At 45.1% G+C, this 25,368-nt stretch overlaps 1 protein-coding gene across 1 annotated transcript in view; it reads left to right on the forward strand.

Moving 5' to 3' along the window:
• Positions 1–9,739: 9,739 nt before the first annotated feature.
• The window catches only part of LOC147701359 (chymotrypsin inhibitor Ani s 6-like), a 44,095-nt gene continuing 28,466 nt past the window's right edge, over positions 9,740–25,368 (forward strand). Inside the window, exon 1 of the mRNA XM_086930056.1 lies at positions 9,740–9,863. The gene's annotated coding sequence lies outside the window, so the exon portion shown is untranslated. The remainder of the gene's footprint in view (positions 9,864–25,368) is intronic.

Here is a 25,368-nt window from a genome sequence, read left to right on the forward strand (position 1 = left end):
GGGATTCTCGAGAAATACGAGCTAAGTTGTTTTGCGCCAAATGCTCTAGATCTTTAGTTATTGTAATTCCCAGATACCTCATGGATGATTTTATAATTTCGGTTTTTCCTGCGTTAATTTCATAACCCGAGAATTTCCCAAAGGTCTCCGCCTTCTTTATAATTACGGGGAATGCCAGTGTAGGATTAGTTGTATAGATAAGTATGTCATCAGCATAGAGGCTAATCTTCTTTTCCCAACCAGAGAAAATAAAATGTGGAATATTAGTGTCCTCTCTAATGGATTGTGCGAACGGTTCAACATATAGATTAAAGAGGAGAGGGGATAGTGGGCAGCCTTGCCTTGTTCCTCGGCTGATTTTAAAAGGGGTGGTTCGTGTGCCATTTATTAATAGGGATGCTCTAGGGTTGTTATATAATAGGCCCAGATTACGAGTTGGGAAATAGATGCGAGCAGTAGATGGCTGATAGTCAAGGTTCAACTACATTCAAAGGATATTAATATTATAATCTATTATGGTCCGAATCAGGACGATCCTTCTTACTTAAACACTCTGCAGAACCATCTGATTACCTGCTCAGATCCGATAGTATGGGTGGGAGATTTCAACCTCGTCCTAGACCCAAAGTTAGATAAATCCCCCACCTCCAGAGCTGTTGTTCATAGTAATATGAGGGACACACTATTAAGATGTATGTCGAATCTTGGCCTAATAGATTTATGGAGACAAAGGTCTGGCAATGCCATGGGTGTTTCTTACCATAATCATAAATACAGACACAAATCACAAATTGATTACGCTTTATTTAGTTGCTCCATTAAGGACTGGGTCAAAAATATAACTTACCTCCCTTTACACTTGTCAGACCATTCTGCTATCCTTTTCTCTGTAAAAGTGGACCAGAACTCTACTCACCATTCTTGGTCATTTGACCGAACAATTTTACTGGAGGAAGTGGAGAAAGACTATTTGACACAGGAAACAGTCTCCTTTTTTAAGGAAAATTTAGGCTCTACTTCTCTGGTCATAGTATGGGAGGCTTGGAAGGCCTTCATTAGGGGCTGCATTACAGGAAGGGCCTCATTCAGGAAAAAGAAATATGAAGAGGGAATTCGACATATTGAGCAAGAGTTGAGTCACTTAGAATCATTAGATCAGTTCCCTTCAGACAATCAAAAGGAAAAAAACAGAATTAAAAACCAAGCTAGACATATTATTACAGGAGAGGTTAAATAAAAGATGGCAGGCAAGCAAACTTGCTCACTTTGAATATGGTGAATCTGCAGGGAAGTTGTTGGCCTGGAAAATTAAATCTGAGCAATCCAGAAATTTCATTAAAGAGGTGAGGGTTGCTGGTGAAGTTAATAGCAGGTCAACAGACTCGGCTATAGGGGAAGCCTTCAGTGAGTTTTTCCAGAATATATATACGGAGGAACTGAACGTTAATGTAGATGATAGGAATGAATGGCTGAATAATATAACTCTCCCGGAATTGGAGGGCACCCAAACGGAATATATAGAAAAGGATATAACGGAATTAGAAGTTACTAATACCATTAAGCAATTATCACAGGGCAAAGCCGCGGGACCAGGTGGTCTCCCTGGAGAATTATATAGGTTGCTCAATTCTACGCTCACCCCAGTCCTTACGAATCTCTTTAACGATATAATGACAAGAGGGCTAGCACCCCCAAGCTCCTGGGGGGAGGCAAATATAGCCTTAATATTAAAAGTAGGCAAAGACCCAGCCGAATGCGGATCTTATCGCCCAATCTCGCTTCTTAATAATGATTACAAGATTTTTACCTCAATTTTGGCGGCGAGATTGGGAAGCGAGATTGGGTCGATTATCCACTCGGATCAAAAGGGGTTTATTAGAGGCCGGCAATTGGCTGATCTAACCTACGATTTGGTGGGTGCCACTGATATTGCCTCAACTTTCGGACTACCCCTTGCCATCATGACCCTCGACGCCACTAAAGCGTTCGATAGGGTAAATTGGGAATACCTAAATTTAATAATGAATAAATTCCGTTTGGGACCCAAATTCTGTAGGACTATAGGCCTATTATATAACAACCCTAGAGAAAAAACATCTTGTATCCCTGTAGATAGGGGCGTCCGCCAGGGGTGTGTGCTTGCCCCCACTCTGTTCTCTCTATATGTTAACGGAGTGGTGGAGCATCTCCTGCAACATCCTGCGGATGCACCTACCCTGGCGGGAAGAAAAGTCCCAACGCTCCTGTTTGCGGACGACACCCTCCTGATCTCGAAATCCCCAGCGGGCATTCAGAAATTGCTTTCTAGCTTCAAATCCTTCTGTGACACCAAGGGTTTGGCTATAAATATAGGCAAGACCAAATTCCTTGTCCTTAACCCCCCCAAGAAACCCGTTGCCCCTCCTGTCTTAGACTCTATCCCCCTTGAAAGAGTCAAAGAATTTGACTACCTGGGAATACGTCTTTGCGATACCATGAGTTGGAAGGCACACCACCAAAAGGTGTTTCTGACTCATAAAAGGGTCACAGGAGCCTTGCTCAAGGAACAACGAGCCTCATCCTTAAAACCAATTGGTGCACTGCTAGATATCTATAGAGCAAGGGTTGTAAGCGCAGCTCTGTATGGCGCAGAACTGTGGGGCACGCAGAGAGTTGATACCCTGGCCCATCTTGAAAACAACTTTCATAAAGATCTGATGAGGCTACCCCACAGTACTCCTACAATCCCCCTCCTGTTAGATACAGGCACCCGCCCAATTTGTGAACAAGCAAAATTGCGCCCCCTGCTACTCTGGTCCCGGATATGGAATGTCCCAGAACTGTGTAGTTACGCCGACGCCCTAAAAGATCTGTTGTCCCTTCCAGGTTGCAACAAGGTATCCTGGCTTAGGGAGGTCAAACGACTGCTCTATGAGTTGGGGTTAGGAGACGCTTGGGTTAACAAAACAGCACCGCCCAAACAGTTCCTAAAGAAGGCCTATTGGTTATGGGTAAACAATAGGAGAATGTGTAACTCCAACCATTGCAAATCTGTCGTCCAGTTTTTGCTAGTTAAAGAGCTCCCCCACAGGGAACCTTATCTGGACTTAATTCATAACTCTGGAGACAGATCACTGTATTTTAAATTTAGGGTGGGTGCACTCCCCTTAGGACTGCTAACTTCCTCCTGGAACCCTCCACTACAAACGGTTCCGTATTGTCCGTTCTGCGTTTCAAGGGTTGAGTCTGTCGCCCACCTATTGTTTGAGTGCAATGCCTATGCAGCTCCTAGATCGAAATGGCTAAAGCCCTTGTGTAGGAGCCTGGGAACAAGATCACACCTAGAAGCCCTACGTATATTGCGCTCAGATGCCCGCCCATTTTTTGCATTCTGTATGGCAAAATTTTTAGGCTGGGCATGGCGCATAAGAACCTCAAGGAAGCTGTTGATCCAGTAATGTGCTCCCTGTTGAACTGTATCTTATACTGGCGTATATATGTTGAAGGATATCTTATACTTGCACACTTATGTCTTACTGCTTTTATTATGATTCCCTACGGTATTTTGTATTATGTATCCTTGTAATGTTTTTACTTGATGTTTTGTATTGCTTTTATGATATGTACCGTATCGAAATAAAGCTATTACTTACTTACTATAATCAGGCAGTTTGTAATGCAAGTATAACGCACTCCTCAATGCAAGTAATAATGCAGTTCGTAATGCAGGTTTTCTGCCAGGAATGCGATGTGCCCGCTCTATGGTGCAAAAAGAGAGAAAAGGAGGAGGACGTAAGAATATCCTTGAGCTACCGTTCCAAGAAGACCACTGCATCCTGAATCTCTGCCCCCTCCAGTAGTCCAATCAGGCACACATTATTTCATCTAGGGTGACCCTACTCCACTCTATCTTGAAGGTATCTGATTCGGGTGTCAGACACATTCTGCTGCTTCTCCAGGAAATCAGTTGCCAGTTTTAATTCTGTAACATCCTGCTCCACTGCAGTAACTTGGTCTCCTTACTTCCAATGATCCGCATGCAGAAGCGTAAGATCCAACACAACCTTGTCCACTTTGGATTCAATAGACTCCCTGGTTCGTTCTATGGCATGCAAGATGACATCCAAACGGTCATGCGTGGGGTCCTGTTGTGTAAATGGTTGCATCAAATCCATATCTGTTGAGCCAGCAACTTCAAGGAGGTCCATGACCCAGTACCTTTAGTATGGGCCATTGTTCCAGCCAATTTCTTTAGTGCACAACAGAAGGTGCGACACTCCCAGCAGAACAAGCAGTATAGTTGGAAAGATTCCCCTATTCACTGTGCAGTACTTAATGAAAGAACCAGCAGGAGAAGCCCCTACAGTCCCTCCACTCACATGGCCAGCTGTTGTGGTTTGGTTGTACCCCTCAAATGCAATACCCTCCATATTCCATCTTCAGCACCCGCATCCCCAACCTCCTGCAACAACGCAACTCTTTCCAAATGGTCCCTCTGGCGATCTCTGTCCCAAGCAACAGTGTCATCAATACTATCAGGCCTCAGCCCGACTGCTCCGAGGTCACAATCAGGTCCTGAAGTGGCTGTGCCGCCCACTTCTTCCCATACCAAGCAGAGCTGCAAACAATGTCTACCACAGCACGCATGAAGGCCGTTGCAAGCATTACTCCTCCAAGTATTTTAAGCAGGCCACACACTGCTCCCACAGCCATGGTCAGACCGCATTGTCACCCTTCTCTTGACCTCACCAATCAGTGCTGCTGGCAGCGACACTTTCCTTCCTTCACGCAGAGGTGCGATATGGGGCCCATCGGCAACCACTGTTTGCACTTCCCAATGCATGTCGCATCAACAGCAAGAGCAGGCCCAGATCGGGCCACTCGCAGAGGTAAGGTCAGTAGCAGTGTCTCCCATCACTTCTCTCACTTGGGCTTCACCACCACTAGTCTTTACTGCTGGGCAGGTGCCCCCATCCACATTGCCTGGTCCTTGTGACAGACCAGGCCCCAACGCCGGGCACTCCCAAGGCCTCAGGATGCAGTGCTACTCACCCTGTCTCACATTGAGTGGTCTCCTCGTAGCATCATCCACAGGTTTTCATCTCCACTCTGAGTGGTGCGATGTGCACTTCCTCTGTTGCCGGTGACTGCTCAAGCAGCGGCCACAACTGCCTCACAGGTGGGTCAGCAGGCTCCACCCAGGACACACATCTCCAGCTGTGGTCTGATATCTGGTTATAAATGAGAATTGCCATAAAAAAATTACAACTTCCAAAACTAAAAGGCGGTATAGGTTTACCCAACTTCAGAAATTAACAAGCCGCCTTTCTCTGCTAGCAGGGTGCTTCCTGGTTTGCTGAAGACCCTAAATATACGCCTCTATGGATTGATATTGAGAAAACCATTATAGGCAAGGCCCCGCTTTCTGCAGTACTTACAATGGTCCTCTCACACCTTACGCACTCTAAATACATCATGCTCAATACCAAGAGAGCACTTTTGCGATTAGATCAGCTCCACAAGACTGGTCTGCAATTCCACAAATCAACCTCTGCATCCTTATGGCGCAACCCATTGATTAAGATTAACGGCTCGCCCCCCCATATGGGACCACTGGTCTGATAATGGTATTAACGTAGTCTCAGATCTCTATGAGAATAATATGCCATTGCCCTTCTCGACACTACAAGCTAGACACTCCCTATTACAGATTGACTTCTACGCTTTCCTGAAGATAAAATCGGCTCTGTCCACACGAACTTTCAAGCCAGCGACACCGTGGCTAACGTCTATGCTTCCGCACTTCCAATCCTCCGGACATTTCGTCTCAAAAATATATAAACTACTTGCACCTTCACCTAACAAATCAATGAGGCGTAATGAGTTCAAATGGGAAGCAGAAGCAAACAACACTGGTATAGACATAGACTGGACCAGGATACATGCATCGGCACTCACACACAAGGTTTCACCGATACTGTGGCAAACTAAGTACATGATACTCAACAGGACATTCTGGACCCCACAGAGACTACATAAGGCTGGCATAGGAGATACACCGACATGCTGGAACTGCTCTTTGGATGTTGGTGATCTCCCACACATGTTATTTAATTGCCCCATGTTTCACACATATTGGACCAACATCTTTGATTATATTGGACACATACTTGACATACATCCCACAAGAGAATTCACTTATATTATCCTGGGAGCCATAAACCCGAGATTAAAGGGAGACCATGACCGCCAGCTTCTAGACTTTTTACTAACACTGGCATGCAAGGTGATCCTATGCAACTAGAAATCAGCGACAGAGGTCTCTTTCAATGCCTGGAGGGAATGGCTGTCCTGCATCAGGGGCACTGACAAGCCTGCTCTACACACATCACCTTGGCAGGTCAGCAACAACAAGTTGTGGTCCTCCTTAGACCAGGCTTCCTCCTCCTTCACCTTCGACCCACCATAAGGTACTGTCCGACACACTTAATGTTTAGTTACTCCATGGGGTAACTTCTGCACAGAATGAGCATAATAACCAGAGACGTAATGTGCAGGGATGACGAGGTACTGCATGACATTTCATGCCTGGCTATAGATGGAAGGCTTCTACGGAATTGTATGCAATAGTAATAATGCGATGCTGATTGTTTATTGTTTTCTAAATTGTTATCACTTCTTCTTTTTTAGAACGGTACAGTGTTTATTGTCTTATTTGGTACGATGTTATACTTTATTCTTTATTCTTTATTCATATATCATTTTATATGTTTTGACCCATGACCGATTTCGGCACCACTCCAATATGTTTGTATGAACAACGATGCTTTATTGCTGCTCTAAATTTTGTTATTGCTTAATAAAAAAGATTTGAACACAAAAAAATAAATGTTTAGGCAATGGCCACCCTACAGGTATCTTCGCACAAATCGGTTTCTGGGGGCTTGCACATTGATCCACCGTGGCTCCACACTGTGGATCTTATGTCTGTGCCAAATAAATGTATCCCAGGGTGGTGTGGATTGCAAAAAAACGATGGATTTGGGCCCAGATCTTTGGACTGGGGTGAATGTGTGACATTGATCCACATTCTGTCCATCACCTGTTCTGTTTGCAATTACCGCCATAAGTGCGCTGGGGATGCTCAGACGTGGGTCCCAGGCACTCCACACCACTGGAGTCAAGCTAGCCGGGCTGATGAGAGGTGTTACCTCGAAACCGGTCCGGTCCTCGGATGCTTGATTCCGTTCTGGGAAGGACATGGCTTTTGTAGTTCGGACTGGACTGTTCCCATGGGGCACAGGGTCAGAGCTGATTTACATATCGCCATTGTCTAACCCAGGGTGGTGTGGAGTGCAAAAAACGATGTATTTGGGCCCAGTTCTTTGGACTGGGGTGAATGTGTGACATTGATCCACATTCTGTCCATCACCTGTTTTGTATGCAAAGAAATTTATCGGATGAAGGGGATGAGTGGCAGAGCGAGCTTAGAACACTTCCACCATGTTGCCCCTGCAAGCCACAAACCTGGTCCATCATACATCCTTACTGAAGAGATGAGTCTGAGAGTCCAATATTCAAACTTCATGCCAGCATTGAATTAGGAGAAGGTCCTAGAGATTTTAGCTCCTAGACCTCAGGGTCGTTTGGAATTCCTCCCCCCCACCCCCCTGCTCTGGCCCCAGCTTGTCTGGTGGCACAACAGACTGGTGCATACAACCTTTGTGAAGGTGCAGCAGCAGAGCCTTTGTGATGTGTAAGTGTGATAGATGACAGCCCCTCCCACAATCGACTCGGAGATGTCCCATCCTGCCAACACCTATTCCTCCTTTATCTCAGTGTCTGGGAGAAATAGACAAATACCAACTGCCAGCTACACTTAGTCATGGGACCCAGGATACAGCTGCAGGCAACAAATGTCTGGGACAAGAAAATGCCAACTTTCTAAAGGTTTTGGAGGTTTCGGAATTGTAACTGAAAATCCAACTTTTAAATTGCAACTTATTAGACACCAAACTGATCATTTCTACTTGCTCCAAATTGAAAGATATGAACTTATTCCATGTAAAGAGTAACCCATTGTTATCCTAAGGGAGAATTTGGCCTTCAGTATTGAAAAACAAATTAAGATTTTTTTCACTACCAAGACATGTCAAAGTTAAAATACTTGCCCAACCGTTTAAATGCACTGCACCCTGCATTATAGGTTGTTTAGGACCTACCCTAGGGATATTAAAAGGATGGTCTAACCAAGTAAAGGTTTACATTACCAGATCGAAATGGCAGTTAAACTGCACACACAGACTGCAATGATAGTCTAGAGACATATTTGAATGGGTGGTACAATTAATGCTGAAGCCCCACTAGTAACATTTAATTTACAGACCCTGAGTAAACGAAGTGCAAATTTACTAGTGACAAATAAGTAAAATAAATCTGCCAATTGGGTGTGAGCCAATGTTACAATGTTTTATGGAGTGAGCACACACACGTTGGCACTTTTTTGCAGTGGTAAAGTGCACAGAGCCCTATGGCCAACAAAAACAAGATTAGCAAATTGGAGGAGTGAGGCAAATGTTTTGGGGGAAGACCACCGAAAGGCTGACAGGTATACAGTATTTCAATCTATTTTATTAAGGGTGAGGTAATTATAGTGAAAAGGAGTGTGCATCCTATTCACAATTGGATTTGTACTTTATCAATAGCATTCCAGTACATAATCCTATGAGACAATTCAATATGTGAAATGTTAAGATAAGTTAATACATTTTTCCTACTTAGCATCTGTTTCAAGAAGGATTTATATTTTTGTGCTACGCTCAAAAAAAGTTTTAATCTAGAAACAAAAAAGGAAACCCGTCATGACTGCACATGTCACATCTTCATGTAAATGCAAAACGTTCTGTCCATATTAGTGGCAAGAATGACAGTGTGACATACCAGCCCCTATGTGCCGTAATAGATTATACTCCCCACATGCTACTTTTACCAGATGATGAATCTGGTTACCAAAAATGCACTAATTATTTCCCAATAAAAAATCTCCCGCTCTGTATGACGTAGAAACAAAAATTATATTCTAACGTATGTGATGCCGTGAGGTATCAAGGAAATGTCGCCCCTACAGTATCTGAGGATGTCCAAGAGTTTTTGAAAATGAGGAGGAATCCATTTTCATGTTTGTGCAGAAATCGAATTTTTTTAGATGAGGGTTGATCAGAAGCTTTCGAGGATACTAGTTGCCACTGTGCTGTTTTCGGGAACAACCTTATTAAAACAATTCACACCACACGTTTGCAAAAAAACAAAGACACCATGGTTTCATACAATTACCAGTGTTAACTTGAAATGTTGTAGGACGTCACCCTTGTTGTTGCAGAAACGCGAGAACGCATCACAGTTAAAAGTACACAACATGGTGAGAATACGCAACATGTCATGCAAAATGAGAACGCCCTTGAACTATTATAATAGCAGGGAAATTTGTCTTTGTGAAATATTAAATTGAACTTCCCTAAATTATGCGAAAGACAAAAATAGTTCCGAATAGGTCATCAGGAAATGCTGCAAGCTGCAAACAGGTGTTCATTTCAGCGCTCAGCAGGTGTAACAATACCTGTGCTTTTAGGAAAGGTACAATTGTGTGACCCGGCGCGTGATTCACACCGTTTATTTCCAGGGAGTATGTGACTTGCAGGAACATTCATGAGTCGGCCGCACCCAAACCTGGAGTGTCTCGTTTATTCACAGACAGAGTTGTGCAAATGTGCCCAAGTGGTCCCTCGGTGAATTATGTCAGGATATATAAACCGCAGTGCTTTGGACGTGCCCACTTGCAGCCAGACTCTGACAGGAAACTTTGACCGCAGCTGAATTGAAAGCAGGTATGTGTCAATATCTATTCTTTGTTTTGTATTTTGGGTTACTTATAAAAGATGCAGGTACTTCGAACTATAATTTGTAGACCTGACCATTTACTGTGCTGTGCCCAATACATTGTTTAAGTTACTATATAAAAATATTGATATAGGTTCTGGGTACCCAGGGGCAGCAGACACTGCTCCTGCTACCAATACATTCAGACATCAAGCTAGTCCGGAAGATACCGATATCTTGAAGACTCGTATTTACTCTCTGTACACTTCACTTCAAGTTCTCCTAACAATGCTGGGGTGAAAAGGGGGACTTCGAGGGTGCAATGGTGAGACAAGGAGACACTCTTGTATTCATTGGAGATACAGTTTGCATGGTCTCACATCTGCTACTCGCCTACAATTGGTTATTAACATCTAGATTTATCAAAGACCCGTTTTGCGAGTCTTTAATAGCAATGAATCGCTATTAAAGACTCGCAAAACGGGTCTTTGATGAATCTAAAGGCCCATAGGAATTAATGGGGAGTATTACTTATTTGCGATTAGCAATTCGCTAATCGCAAATAAGATTGCGATTTCAAGGGTGCCAGGGGTGTCCAAAGGACACCCTGTAGCACCCCTGAAATGCAAATTTACGCAGGTGTTGCGCACACACATGTCCAAAGGACATGTGTGTGTGTAACATGCAATAGAGAAAAATGCACTAAAGTGCTTTTTTCTATTTTTTCGCTATTTACCACGAAGTCAGACTTCGTGGTAAATAGCGACCAAATATTGCGAATTCGCAATTTAAAATTGGTTAATGAATTGCATTTAAGGAATCTCTAATAGAGATTCCTTAAATCTAATTCCTCGCAAATATGCAATTTTGCAAATAGCGATTTTTGCATTTGGGATGATGAATCCCAAATGCAAAAATTGCACTCGCAAAGGGCCAAATTCTCACAATCTGGCCCTTTGCGAGCGCAATTTAGCTTGATGAATCTAGCTGTAAATGTCCATGATCTCTTTTTCATAAGATTCTTATAGGTGCTTAACAACCAATCTGACTAGGCCATTCACAATGTCGACATCTCACAATTCTTTGCATTCTGAGCCTTTTTCCTTTTTACCTAAAAGGGGACAAGTGAAACTCCATGTCCCAGAATGTAAAGTGGTGTTAGCTATGGTCTGGGCAGGCGGGAGAATTCATACATAAGACAGCCATCGTTTCACCATGACAAGTGATGCAGATGTTCCCGTTCGTATCAGTTTTTCTTAAGATCGTTGAAAGTTAATTCACTTTCTATTGCATCATATTTTCTTTAGTTATTTTGCCCACCTCTCTTTACTTCTGCATACGGCCTCCTGTGTACTGTACCTTTCTTTAAGAATAACTCTGGACTGTTATGTACAGATGTGCTCATCAGTGACTGCATTGTTAGGTTGAATCTCCCTCTAAAGGAGAAGCGAGTGAGAGACGGGCTCCTGCAATGATTAGAATGTAAATTAAGATGGACCGTTAATTACCACATTTCATGACGAAGAAAAGATATCTAAAGCACAAAACAGAACAAATCGTTTTGATTATACTGAAGGAAGTTCTCAAAACTTTGTAAAATTGTTACTAGTAATATAAAGCGAGAAAAACCCTTGGAACATGTAGTTATTATGACCATGGGCCCATCAAAGTGATAAACGGCCTAACGTTCGTGCAATGCATTGGGTAAAAGCGGTCACAATTTGTTCACCTACATTTTACTAAGTGCTTTGTTGTTTTGCAAACTAACATATGTTGAAACATATTGGGTCAAAAAATTCTGATTCCTAAGTTGTCATAATTTGACCTTCTTCATTAATATGCATCAGGTAGGTTGTAACTTGCAACCCACTTCAAATCGCTGCCATCACATGGATCGTGGACTGCCGGGATCAGCAAATCACTGTCTCTGATTGCTTTTAATTAAAGAAAACAATTTTTTTTATAAGTCCGGTCTACCTTTAACTGATATGTACAGAGAGCAAATATGGGACTTGGAGACATCTTTATTTTCCTGCCTAAGTTGATGTCTGAATTTACTGGCAGCAAGAGTAGTGTCGGGGTGTCATCTGCTGTCGCTGGGTACCCGGAACTGATATACATATTTGCTATATTAATTTAAACAATGTTTTTGGGCACAGTTAATGATAAGGTCTACAAATCCTTAAAGGAAAACAGGGTGCACTTAAAAAACTGAAAAAGAACAACTTCTAAAGCCTTTTACAGGTGAGCAGCAGACCCAGGAACCACTGCCTACTCCCAAAAAATGCTTATTATAACATTGACAAAGAGGAAAGTGCATTTAGGGGACCCCTTCCTGTTTGCTAGTGTGCTACCACCTTCTGTGAGGTATCAGTAACCTATAAATGATTTGCAACCACAATTGCTGTCGTAAACCATAGGTAAGTACCTTAATAAATCACAAATTTAAGGGGACGCCCTAAACATGCCCTTTTCAATTTGTGATTTGGTATGTAGTTGGAGTTTTGAACATACCCAAATGCTATTTTGAGGTCACAAAGGTTCCGATTTAGGCCGGTCAGAGTCTTTTTTACCACCCAAGTAGGTTTGACCATAAGGCCCAAAATCACAAACACCTACTATTTATTACTTAATATCAAATTCTTCTATGCCAATGTAATCGATCAATACAGAACAAACTGTAAAGTGACTGCATGATCACCAACCTAATGGGTGTAATCACTGAAGGAAATGACACTTGCAAAAGGAAATGATGAAACAGAAGCCACTAAAATAAGGAACAGGCCATATGGCTGATTTGAGCAAAAAAGCAGCCTCACGGGCATAGTAAAGGAAATTAGCAACAGAACCAACCCTAAAATGCCTTCACATTACATAAAGATTGCACAACTCACTAAATCAATCTATTCATGAAACATCCCTATAAGGACTCTAAAAGACATAGATCACTCTTTCAAATTATCAGATATTTTGCCAACCCTGTCTCATAACCTGTCATCTAGGAGCGAAGGATCATAGTGATCTTCGCCCTCAAAACATTACAATGAGTGTGCAAGGTGCAAATCCAAACCGGCCAATGGAGCATCCTAACTCCATACATACTGTAAATAACAAAAGGATCAAATGCAAAACCTACTACCCAGAATGACTGTTGGCTTTGGTGAAGGCTCTTTCAAATGACAGGCCCAAAAGCAACAATCAGCTAAGAAAACTTCACTAAACTATTAGGAGAATCTCACACAGCAAATGAAGGGCCACAATCAATGACAAGAGAGAAGCCTTGACATGGGGATCCCCCACATCTCAAATCATGCTAGCCAATCACCTCTCCACCTTTCAAAATAGGCAAATTCAGTGCCTTAAGAAAGCAATAAATAGATCACTGCCTATCTGATTCTGATAATAATGCTCTAAAGGAGTTCGAACAAATAAAAGTGACCAGGAAAAACGTAATCTGTCAAGCAAACAAGAAATCAGTGTAGACGCTTCTTGGCAAATTACTCCATGATATCAAAAGAAACAACAGAACAAGATTCTGGCACACAGGAAACAGATTACAGAATCCCACAGTTCACAGAGTTAGCTCTCACTTGACAAAAACAACCTGGGTAAGTTTTCTGTGTCATTATTTTAATACAGAATACTCCAGCAGTACAAACAAAGAGAAGATAACGGGTTATACAAACACAGAAACACAGGAGAAACTCATGATCTAAAAATGCTCAGACAACATTAACAAATGCAATTACGGCCACACAGATTGCAAACAGGAAGCCCAAAGAAAGGAGGGAAGGAGCACCAAGTCCAAATTGGATCCCCCTCAGTTCTGTTCAAACTAGACCCAGATTACTGGGCAGAAGCAGTAAAACCAGTATTTGAGAACATTCTTCACACACACACAATCCCAGCTTTATGGAGGGGTTAATCATTTCCCCAATCCACTAAGCATGAGCGAATTTTGCGGATCTCGCGTTCGCGAATTTTGCGGATTTGCGGATTCGCAATCCGCAAAATCCGCGAATTCCCGCGAATTTGCGGATTTTTTTTTTTTTGTGTTCGCCCGTGTTTCTGCCAGTTCGCGAGGGTTTTGTACACTTTCGCAAATTGCGAACTTACCTGTCGGGTCGCAAGTTTCGCGAACTTGTTGTTTCTACGTGTCCAGCCTGTTTGGGACACTCTTCTTCATCACTGCCACTCTCTGTCACCACTGCCACTCTCTGACTACTCATGCCACCCTCTGGCCCACCCATGCCACCCTCTGTTTCATCACCACACCCTCTGGTTGTCCAGTGTACATTATTTTCGGCAAAGCAAAGCACACCTTCCCTGCCTCAAGTGACCTGAATTAATTTGGGGCTGATTAATGTGTCACAGAATATTTTTTTAGCTGGCACCTGCTTCCTTAGTGCGCCCTGATTAGTGATCTTTTGCACTTGCTAAGTGCTTTCATTGTTGCAAAATTAGTTACAACACCTGCCCTGCCCCAACTGACAATAATGAATTAGGGGCTGATTAATGGATTTTAACTTCCAGCCTGGCTCCTGCTTGTCTCCCTTAGCTGTAATTCAGGACCTTTGTGGCATATGTGTAACTATTCTGAGGTTCAGAGCAGGGTCACAAATTAGTTTCAACTGGCAACTGAACTCTGGAGGGGCCCCTCAGGAAGCACTACAGGAAATGGCTACTAATGATGAGCCTGAACTTTTGAACCTGGTAAGTAGTTACTTTCAGTTTTGCTAAGATCGTATTTCTGCAATTTTGCACTTATTCGCGGGTCGCGAACTCACGCGAACTCACGCGAACAGTGCGAGCAGTGCGAGCAAAATCCGCTGCTCGCGGATTTGCGGATTTTGCGGGAGATTCGCGAATCTCGCGGATTGCGGATTTCCCGAAAATCCGCAAAATCCGCGAGCGGAACGGATTTTCCGCCCATGCCTACAATCCACAAGACAGGTGACAAGAATGAAGGAAAAAATGATAGGCTGGTCACCTTAACAGACAACAACGCAAAATATTGTGTTGGGCTCATTCCAGAAGAAATAACAGATTGGGCATCACAAAACACAGACATCCCCCTTAATCAAACAGGTTTTAGCAAGCACACGGGGACAACCACAAACATATTAACTCTTTCCCTGTTGATAGACGCTATATGAGATGACAAACTACCATTATACTCCTGCTTCATTGATTAATCCTCAGCCTTTGATCACACGGACAGAGAGAAGCTGTGGGACAAACTCACTAAGAGAAATATTCCGTCCAGTCTTTTGAATCAGCTGATTCTTTTACACATTGATTCTTGGGTCCAAGCGAAGCTTGCAGGCGGCGACCATCTATCAATAAAGATTTCAACCCCAAAGGGGCTGAAACAAGGCAGGGTACTAGTCCTGACTTTGTTCATTCTCTTTTTGCCAGATGTATCAAACAAATGGGACAAGTGTAATTCCCATGCTCTAAAGATGGTCGGTCTTTCCCTTTTGAAGCTGTTATACCCTGATGACCTTGTGGCCATCAGCTTCCAAATCTTACTGGACACCACCAAAAGTTATTCTGATGAAAATGGGCTGAAAATAAACATAGTCAAATCTAAAAGCTTGGAATTGAACCAATAAAAATAACCTTAAAATGTCACTGGCATCTGACAGACAACAGGTAGAAAAAGTGAATGAACAGAAATATGTGGGGTTCATAAAAGATAGCAAAGGTGCATTTACGGCTCAAAAAGAGGCATTAAAAAGAAGAGGAATTACAATGGCAGTAGCAAAAAAAATCTCAAGAACAAAATTGTCAGTCCAAAATGTACTCCCCTGATCCAGGTGGTACAGGCAAAAGTCATTCCAACTACCACCTATGGGAGCGAGTGTATGAGGGGTCGGGATGCTATCACTCAGGATGGTCTAGTAACGTGAGCATTTGGAAGGATTTTTAACTTACCAAAATACACATCACCTGCTCAAATTAGACTGGAATTCTGATTGCAGTTGTAACAATGAGCACGCAGAGCCGCTTATGTCAAAAGCTGGTATAAGATTAAGAGAGCTAAGCATGGCTCACTAAATTCTCATTTATGAATCAATTGCTGTCTAAATATACCAGTGCAGCAAAATCCTATTTGCAAGAGTTAATAGAACAACTAGGCTTATATGGTTTTTTGGAGTAATAAGGAGCATACAACAGCTTCAAACAGCCTGTCACAGCAAGTGGTAAAAGGGTTTCCTTGGCAAAGGATGAAACTCTGCTGTCTGGGAGAGTGCACAAATAGTTTATTCTGCTCAGCTTCCCCAAGGGATTTCCACAACCTTACCTAGGTGCAGGGTTCAACACAAGAACTAAAGAAAAAAAACTATGGCACTGGCTTGGCCTCCTTCCATCTCTGCTCCACTTACCACCATAGAGACACCATCAGACAACATTTAGTTGCAGTTTGTGTGGGGCAGCCAAAGAGGATATGATTCAGTTGCTATGCATATGTGGAGAACTTGTACATGAATACAGATTTCCCTTTAATGCCAAGGGATTAAAAACTAGAAGTCAAGCAGTGAAAGCATGCTTCGCTGGCAGATATGTTCCATTAACACCTTAAGAGCGTCGAACGTTCAGCGCCCAGTGCTGAACGTTCGACGAGTGAATGCTGGCCCGTCGGCCAACGGTCGTGTGCAGCACTGGCAAGGTAGTGCTCACGACGACCGTTGGCCGACGGCAGCACTTAAGGTGTTAAACTGCTGCCTTGTCTTGTTCCTGAGAATTGCTGAAAAAACTCAACACCAGTAGCAATAGATTGACAACCAATAAATAATTATGTATATTTCTCTTGGCCAGAATACTGACACCACAAGAGGGCAAAATACCTTGGAAAGGAGAATTATTTAAGACTATGGGCATATTCACAAGGAGCTATTGCTGAATTTACTGCCCTTTATCGCAGCCAAAGTCATGATAAATTTACCCCAACATTCACAAGCAGGTGCTTACAGCCCACAGCACCACTTTTCCCACAATAGCAGCCGCAAAAAATATCGCCACAGAGGACCCCCGCAACTATCGTTAATGAGATGCAGAGTAGGCGTTCCCATGCAAAAAGCCACAACAACACCACACCTCAACATTCATAACGACCAGCCAGCTCAGTGATAAGAACACAAAACACATGATAAGGCGAGTTAGCAGCAGGAATTTTACACCTGCTCTGACCTTGTGTAAAATTGGACGGCAGCCTGCTCCACAATAGGGAGCCCTGTCCAGGGTGTCATCGGAGCAACAGATGACATGGAGCAACTGAACATGCATTACGGACACCCAAGAGGGCTACAACACCCACCCAACACCCCCCCTGGACCACCACAGGGGCAGCACAGACAATTACTGTGCCCCATCATAATTCCCGTTTCTACAACCACGCATAGGACCCCGATACGCAGGACACATTCCTGTGCTGTTTTGTGATGCCAAATCTGTTAGTTCTTCTGGAATGAGCCCAACACAGTTGCCTGAGATCCAGTGCGCCTGACATACCCCGGCCCGCTGGACCAAGACCCCGTCAGGCCCGACCCTATGCAGCCAGGCCATAGCGATCGGCATCCGACACTGGCATGTGTCATGGAGCGTCCACCACGTGTCAGTGTAAGCTCAAAGCCCGAGACTCCCTTCGATCAGTGAAGCTTAGTGCCATATGAGCTTCTAGTGACAGATCCTGTCACAAACCCTGTCCAAAGCCATCCGGTGAGCCCTGGTGCCACAAACCCTGTCCAACGCCATCCGGCGAGCCGTGCTGCCACAAATCCTGTCCAACGCCATCCAGCGAACTGTGGATGAGGGACCAGGACAACCCTGCAGACCAGTAAGTTTCACATCCAGCAACTAGTTGCGAATAATGATTGGCAGAGTCCACACCAGTGAACGAATGAAGGGGAATAAGAGGAAGATGCGGCTCAGTCTGGACAAAAGCCGGGTCACAGTCACGGAGGTGACCGGGCACATGGTGCGACTTAACCTGAAATACACAGGCCAGTGGGACCACCAACCCACCAACCTATGCCGGCGACTCTCTGTGAATTGCCTGTGCTATCCGCTGCCTACACTGCTCTTGGCTTAGGCTGTGCTCGAGTAGGCCACACATTTGGAACAGAACTTCGAGTATGCAAAGGCTGATTATACATCATTGCATGCAAGGGGAGGCCTAAGAGGATGTCGCCTTGCAACTTGGCAGAAAGAAAAGGATCATCGTTACGGAGATGTTTGCACCCTTCCGACAACTGCCCTGGTGTTACTAGCGCAGTGCATCACTAACCAAAGACATGTGACTGTGAGCCACTGCTGACCACTCCCTGATGCCTAAACTGTGGTCCAGGAGGTCACAGAGTCATGATTCAGCAATGGCGGAGTCCATATTAGTGTATCGGCATCATCGCAGTCTGCATCTCTACTCAGCCCCGGTGCCACTAAGTCTCTTCCCCGACATTCATAGACACTTTCTGGTCAAACAGTGGTGGCATGTGAGCGTATGGACTATGGGGCAGTTTTTACCCCCATGTAGCTGATGCGGAATTGTGTTGACAACATGCTGTTGCATTCCACTCCCCCATTTATTGCTTTCAGATAAATTCAAACCTTTCGGCATCTAGCCCTGGAGGACACCTTCCACTGTCCCCCGAAACACTCAACAACATAGACCTCCGACATTGATGGTGAGCTGCTCAGGTCCCTATGGCCCATCTGACTGCACCGCAGGTCACCGTCCCGTGGCTGGGTGCCTGTGCCGGCTGCAGCGCATCCAGGGCCAACAATTCCTTTCTGGTCAAGTCCGGGACCCCTTCTCTGGAAACATAGGCTGGCCCCTGAGGCGTAGGCCTTGGGGTTATTAACGCTATGACTCAGTGGCCTTGTGCTGTATGCAGCCTCCGGGCCCAAATGCGTCCCACCAGGGATCACATGATTACAGTCCAACTCAGACAACACATTACCGCAGGAGGCACATGCCACCACTGCAAGGACCACCTCCAAACCCCATCTGCCAGAGTTGCAGCGGAGGTCCTGACAGACTTCTGGGTTGCTCAGGCCTGTTTTGGATGCCATCAACGGCCTAATTCCCTGCTCAGCACTCCAGGTGCCAGTGACTCAGTGCACTGCAGGACATTGTCCGTTGCTGCTTGTGTTTTGTGCTGTGGAGCGGTTGCGCAGGTGTGTCACCACGAACAGTGTGGGAACCCTGAAACATTAATAGTGAGGATGATGCAGGTCTGACACACCCCATTGCATCTGCATCAGGAGTGTATGTAAGGGACACAATCTGAGACTTTTACTGCACCTGAGCACACTCATCTCTAGTGTCCACAGCCCAGTGCACTGCAACTCACGGGCATTTCTGTTTGCATGTCAGCTGTCCTCTGGAATTCATCCACCTCACCCCATGCTGCTCAGCACTTGTCAATGTATTGCATGTGTTTTCTGTATCCATTGCACGGGTGTCCAATGTCCGAGTGGTTGCCAACATCAGACATTCCGTGCGGGTTGACTTATATTCACCCCACACACATCCAGCAGAGGTGTCACTACATGTAGCCCTGCCAATAAAGGGGCCAGTCGCATGTGCCCGCAGCCAGTTCTACATGATCTCTGCATGTGTCCCTGTGCTCTTGTAGTATGCATGTGGGCCCTGGGCCCTATGACTTTACATTTTGCTGCGTACATCGGATGCAGACATGTCACCGGAGGCAGTGGGTTGGGGTTTGGACATGGAGATTTGTCATCACCCACTCAAATTCACTGCTACCGGCTCTGTCAGCTGTAGTGGGCATGTGTGTGTGCATGTGCGGAGCCAGTTGTGTCCTCCGTTCTGCAGTGTCGGCTATGCGTGTAGTTCCACGTCGTCGTCAATGTCGGTGTGCTGTTTGTGCTATGTGTGTGACCTGCTGTGTGCAAAGGAGATGCGAGACATGATCCTGGGTGTTTGTGGGTGTGCTATGCCTCATTGTGCATGTATGCCAATGTGCCCATCTCCCCCGTGTCCGTAATCCCTACTCCTTGCCCCGTCTCCACACTGATGGCTGTTGGCTGGGTTTCCTCCAACTCCTTCAGTAGCACTGGACTGCCACCTCCTGTCGCCATTGCTGTGTGTAGTTTTTGATTGAGTGTTTGATTGATTCAGATACTCCGTCCATCACCACCCCCTTTCGTACCGCTTTTGGCCATCACCACCTCCTTTCGTACCACCTTCCTGTTGGCAGCGGTTTGGTGCGTGGTTTAGGTTGTCATTCTATGCAGTTGCCTGTAGGCCTCCTGGATTCGCCTCCCCTTCTCCCTGAATGCATTACAGGTGGTCTGCTTGTGGGTCAGTTGCTGGTAGTAATCTGTCACCTCTGTGATGCTGGTCTTGTTTTCCTGCAGTCTGCACCCTGTTTTACTCTACCTCTTCTCCTTAGCCTTCCCCGACCCCTTGTTCATTGCTGGTAGTCTGTGGGGGTTGTGGAGTTCAAGTTGGGGTCTGCGCTGGGTCAGGGTGCATCCATGTTGCTACGTGCTTTGTCTCTGGTGTATTTTTACCTTGGTTTTTATGGTGCATTGTCCCACCAGACACGTGGGATTTGCAGGCCTGTGGACGGTTTTCGCTACTTTTTGTACCGCAGTTGGCCTCTTCGCTTGTTTTTTGCATTCGCGTATCACATATTTGTGACGTGACGTTGATTTTCACGCGGATATTTGCAGCGTTGTCTGGTGTCTATTGCATTCTACTGCCTTGTTGTGAATTCCACGTTGATGCAGGGTTATTTTCCCACGATAGGCTACGATGTTGAAAGTTGCGTTACACTAATCTTGTAGTGGTTATCAGACCATGTGAATATATCCCTAAATCCTACTGACTTTACACATTGACTTTTGCAGCCCACACAGAATCTTGTGGTCTTACGGACTCTTAACCTCAAATATTCTAGCTGCTAACAACAGTTTTTACTTCTGAAGAATCATTTTTACGTGTTTCTGCTTGTGCTATCTGTATTATGGGGCTCATTATGATTGCGGATTTTCCGCATCCTCCAGGCCGGCGGAAGCCACCGCCGGCCCGGAGGATGCGGAAAATCCGCAGCGGACTCACCAAAGACCCACCGCCACATTAGGATGGCTGGTGGGTCCCGGTTTCCGTCCACAGCTTTTCCTCCGCGGTTGGCTGGTTGGAGGAAAAGCAATAATCTGGTGACGGTGTCTCTCAGACACCGTCCGCCAGATTTGTATGTGCCTGCAAACATGCTTTTCCGCTGCGGCTTTTCCGCCGTGGAAAAGCATGTGTAACTTCATTGCGGGGGCCCGTTGCGGGCCCCCTAGGTGAAGGGGGGGTGAGGGGTGCACATGGGGGTACCTATGGTACCCCCCTGCATTTGTATGCAGAAAGCGGCAGGCACCGCGCGGTGCCTGCCTCTTTCTGCATGCAAATGCAATGCGTGCATTTTTAACATTGCCGCGGGAGCAGCTTGAAGCCGCACCCGCCGCCATGTTAAAAATAGAGGATGTGACCGCCACCCTGGCGGTCACATCCTAATCGCACAGGCGGGGACTCCGCAGCCCATGCGGACGTCCCCTCCTCCTCAATGATCGCGGACGGACGCAAGTCCGTCCGTGATCATAATCGGCCCCTATGTGTTTATATGCTGTTAACTTAGCACATTTGTTCTTGCCGCCCATACAGTACTTTGTGGTAATAGTCTAAACGATGCAGACTTTGCACATTGTTTTTTTAAGCCTATACATAATCGTATGGCCTTACAGTTCATTTGCCTAAATAATCTAGCAGCTAATAGCAGGTTTTACTTCTGATAAATAATGTTTAACTGTTTCTGCTCTTGCATCTGTATAATGAGTTTTTATGCTGCTGACTCTGCACATTGGTTCTTGCTGCCTACACATTATTTTGTGGTCCTATGGTTTGTTAATTCTATTAATTCTAGCTTCTAAATGCCGGATTTCTATTTTTGAATAAACAATCTTTTACTGTTTTAACTGCATGATCTCTGCACATAGCACACTGCTGTACCTGAATATTAATATAAGATTGAATTGTAAGTTTGGGGCTTTAATTATGGTTGATTACTCTGAGAAACTGAATGCCAATTGCTCACCCTATTGTAGTGGTTTTAGTTAATCATGCAAATAAAGAGATTACTAACTTACATACTATCTCACAACCTAAAATCTCCTGGGTATTACAAATAATATTGCAAAGTTCTTCGCTGGGAAAATACAGAAGATCAACAAACAGCTTAAATCTCTCAGAATGCATTCTCATGTCACACAATGGAAAATACCACTGCAAATCGGTCATCATTTCAAGAACTGGAATCATAAACTCCAACGGAGAATTTGGAATCCAAGAATCATATGTAACATTATTAGGAGCCTATGCCTGAACTCTTATACAACACTGTGCATTAAATATGACACTTATAAATCACAGTATCATGAACATCACATTTTAATAATACATATTTCACTTATTAGTTAAATCCGGAGAGATCAATGCCATCCTAACGAAATGTAACTTTGATACTGGAGAAACTCCAAAAATTGGTCTAGCATACCTTTCTATGAAGACTAACTGAAATATATGTCTGCATACAAAATCTCTTATTTACATTCTCCCCTTCCGCCCCCAAAAAAACCTGAATACATGCCATTGCTGTTTCTAGTCATATGTACTACTCTAACTGTTGGACTTGGGCCTTTTTGGTAGGTTCACCCCTTACTTTTTTGCCTTTAGCCTCTGGCATGGTGGTAGTGATTTTAGGCCTCAGCACACACTAGCACTGTGGCCCATTGTAAAGTGTGTGTGCACTCGGAGTGAATGTGTGCTGAGAGTGGACTGCCACCCATAGGAATGCACGGGGGATATGTATGTCCAGGGTAGTTCCTGGTATGTGGGGAGTGCAGGGTCGAATGTGGTATGTGCGAACTCGTGAGAATAAGTGCTGCGCAATGGTGTGCGCAGATTTGTTGTGTCTAGTTGAGAAGTGCCACTTTTAGAAGTTGGCATTTCTGTGAGATGTGAATTGCCTGTCTTGCTTGTGAGTGACAGGGGCTGGCTGGTGTGGTTGGCTCCAGGAGCCAGGATGAGTCTGCCCGGTGGTGAATAGGGAGATCTTCATGTAGATGGGAGGGAGGAGTTGCCCCTGGGACCTGAATTGGGCTGTGCCTTCCCTCCACAATGCTGGCTCAACCTCATGTGGTGCGTCTGATGTCCCTGGCCTGTCCTGTGAATAGAGAAGGGAGCTGAGCAAAACAAAGTGCTCCAGAACCAGTTGTATCTGGTTCTCCCCTTGCCTGCACCTTTGAGAAGAAAGGATTTAGCTGTATAAAAGGAGGGGCTGTGACCCAATGAAAATGTTCTTGTGTGCGACTTGAATCTACCAGGGGTGTGCTGCTGCTGGGGCTCAGGGGAAGGCTTGCCTCCCTGGGCTTTGCCCTGCCCCTGGATGCCTGGAGGACTTCTTTTCACTCAGCCCTGCCTGCCCCCTTTTCATCTTTAAGAACATTTTGTTGCTGAGACTTATTTCTATTCTCTACAGGACCTTTCTGCATCTTTTTGCACCCTGGGAGCGCTGAATCCTAATTTTCCCCTTTGGGAGGGAACCCCCACCTTGGGGATTCCCCCTTGATGCCGGCCTTGCAGTTACCCATCCCGCTTATTTTTATATTTACAGTGGGTGCCCACGATACATGGCCGCTATTTTTATATTTGAAATAGCAGGAGCCCACCCTGCTTTATAGTCCAATTTAGAGGGAGCCTACCCCTCATTGCGCTTTTGTTAAACTTATAACTAAAGTGGGTGCCCACCTCGTGTTTCACCGCCATGGACCGAGCCACGTTCAAAACATTCGGCTGAGGGAAGAGAGTTGCTGCCGGGCTGCTGCCTAGTGCAACCAAGAATCTGTCTGCCTGGTTGGGGGGGCGGGCATGCACCCAGCTGGGAGAGGAGACGGCAGCCGCAAGATGGGGGACCGGGTGAAGAAAGGCACCTGGGCCCTTATTTATGAGGCCTTGCATCAGTTTTGCGCCGCCGGTGCGTCACATTTTGTGACGCACCAGCGGTGTAAAATATGCGCCTTGTTGCGCCATATTTAAAAAGTGACGCATCTAGGTAGATGCGTCACTTTTAACCCCCTGCGCCACATTATACCTGCGTCAGGTATAATATATGCAGAGGGGGCGTTCCCCGGCAAAAAGCCTCGTAATAGTGACGCAGTGAAATCTATGAGATTTCACTGCGTCACTTTTAGGATGCTGTTGCGTCAAAATCTTGCGCCTGCCTCACAGCAGGCGTAAGACTGACGCAAGCCCTTTCACATGGGGCTTTCCCCATGTGAAAGGACGCATTGCTGGAGTTGCGTCACTTTTGTGACACACTCCAGCAATGCGTCACTTTTGCACTTACAGATACGTCAGAAATACTGACGTATCTGTAAGTCCTTGCGACATGATGCGTCATACATTAAATATGACGCATCATTGGTGTCACAAGGAGTGCGCAGTGAAAAGTGACGCATCGCTGTTTTCACGCAGCGATGCGTCTTTTTTCATAAATGAGACCCCCGGTTGGCGGGGCTCTCGTTAATGGGGAGAGCCCAGCAAGTGCCGCAGCCGGTTCTCGTGGAGGGGGCACGAGGCACATTGCTGGTGCCTGCCCCTGCCACATCCACAGAGAGGGGTCCCATGCGAGCAGCTCGGTAAGTAGGAAAGGGCTGGGGGGCTCTGTGGAGACTATAGATGATGCCTGATAAAGGCACAGTACCCTGTCAATGCTTTCTGAGCAGCCTCAATGTGCAGCGGGCAGCTCCAACGTTTGGGGGCATATTTAAGTCCAGAGCCTAGATGGCTCTAACCTTTGACCATATTTACTTAAAGGGCCCAGAGGGGCCCTCAGGGGGTTGTGCTACCCCAGTTTGCGCATAGTCATTTCAGGAGCATGAGTGCTCCCAGGGACATACTTTATTTTCAGAGCCAGATGGCTCCAACGTTCTACACATTTGTCCTGAGGGCCAGTGAGAGCCCTTGCCGCACTTTTACTTCCCAGCTGCCCAGCAAGTAGTGGGCAGAAACACCGTTTAGGTCTGTTTTTTTAATCCAGGAGTGAGACTCACTCCTTCGCCCCATCTTTGCCTGCATAGCATATACAGTTACTGATATAGTTAGTTGTACTAACTATAACTCGCGCGCCCCCAATCCACTGCTGATGATGTCACATATTACATCATTCATGACATGGTCAGTGAAATCACTGATGACATCTCAAATGACATCACTGATGACATCATCCAGTGAATGTAGTTTGGTTCTATATTTAAATAAGTATTATATATATATATATATATATATATATATATATATTACCTACTGGCGATAGCCAGTAGGTATATATAGTTAGAATTTTTTCTCTATGGGACTTTTGAAAATTCTATGTCTAATAACTTTGGCGTTTGTGGACGGAATCGGCTGAAATTTTCAGGAAAATGGCACATTTTGATTCT

This window comes from Lissotriton vulgaris, chromosome 7 (genome assembly GCF_964263255.1).
Source record: "Lissotriton vulgaris chromosome 7, aLisVul1.2, whole genome shotgun sequence".
Lineage (NCBI taxonomy): Eukaryota > Metazoa > Chordata > Amphibia > Caudata > Salamandridae > Lissotriton > Lissotriton vulgaris.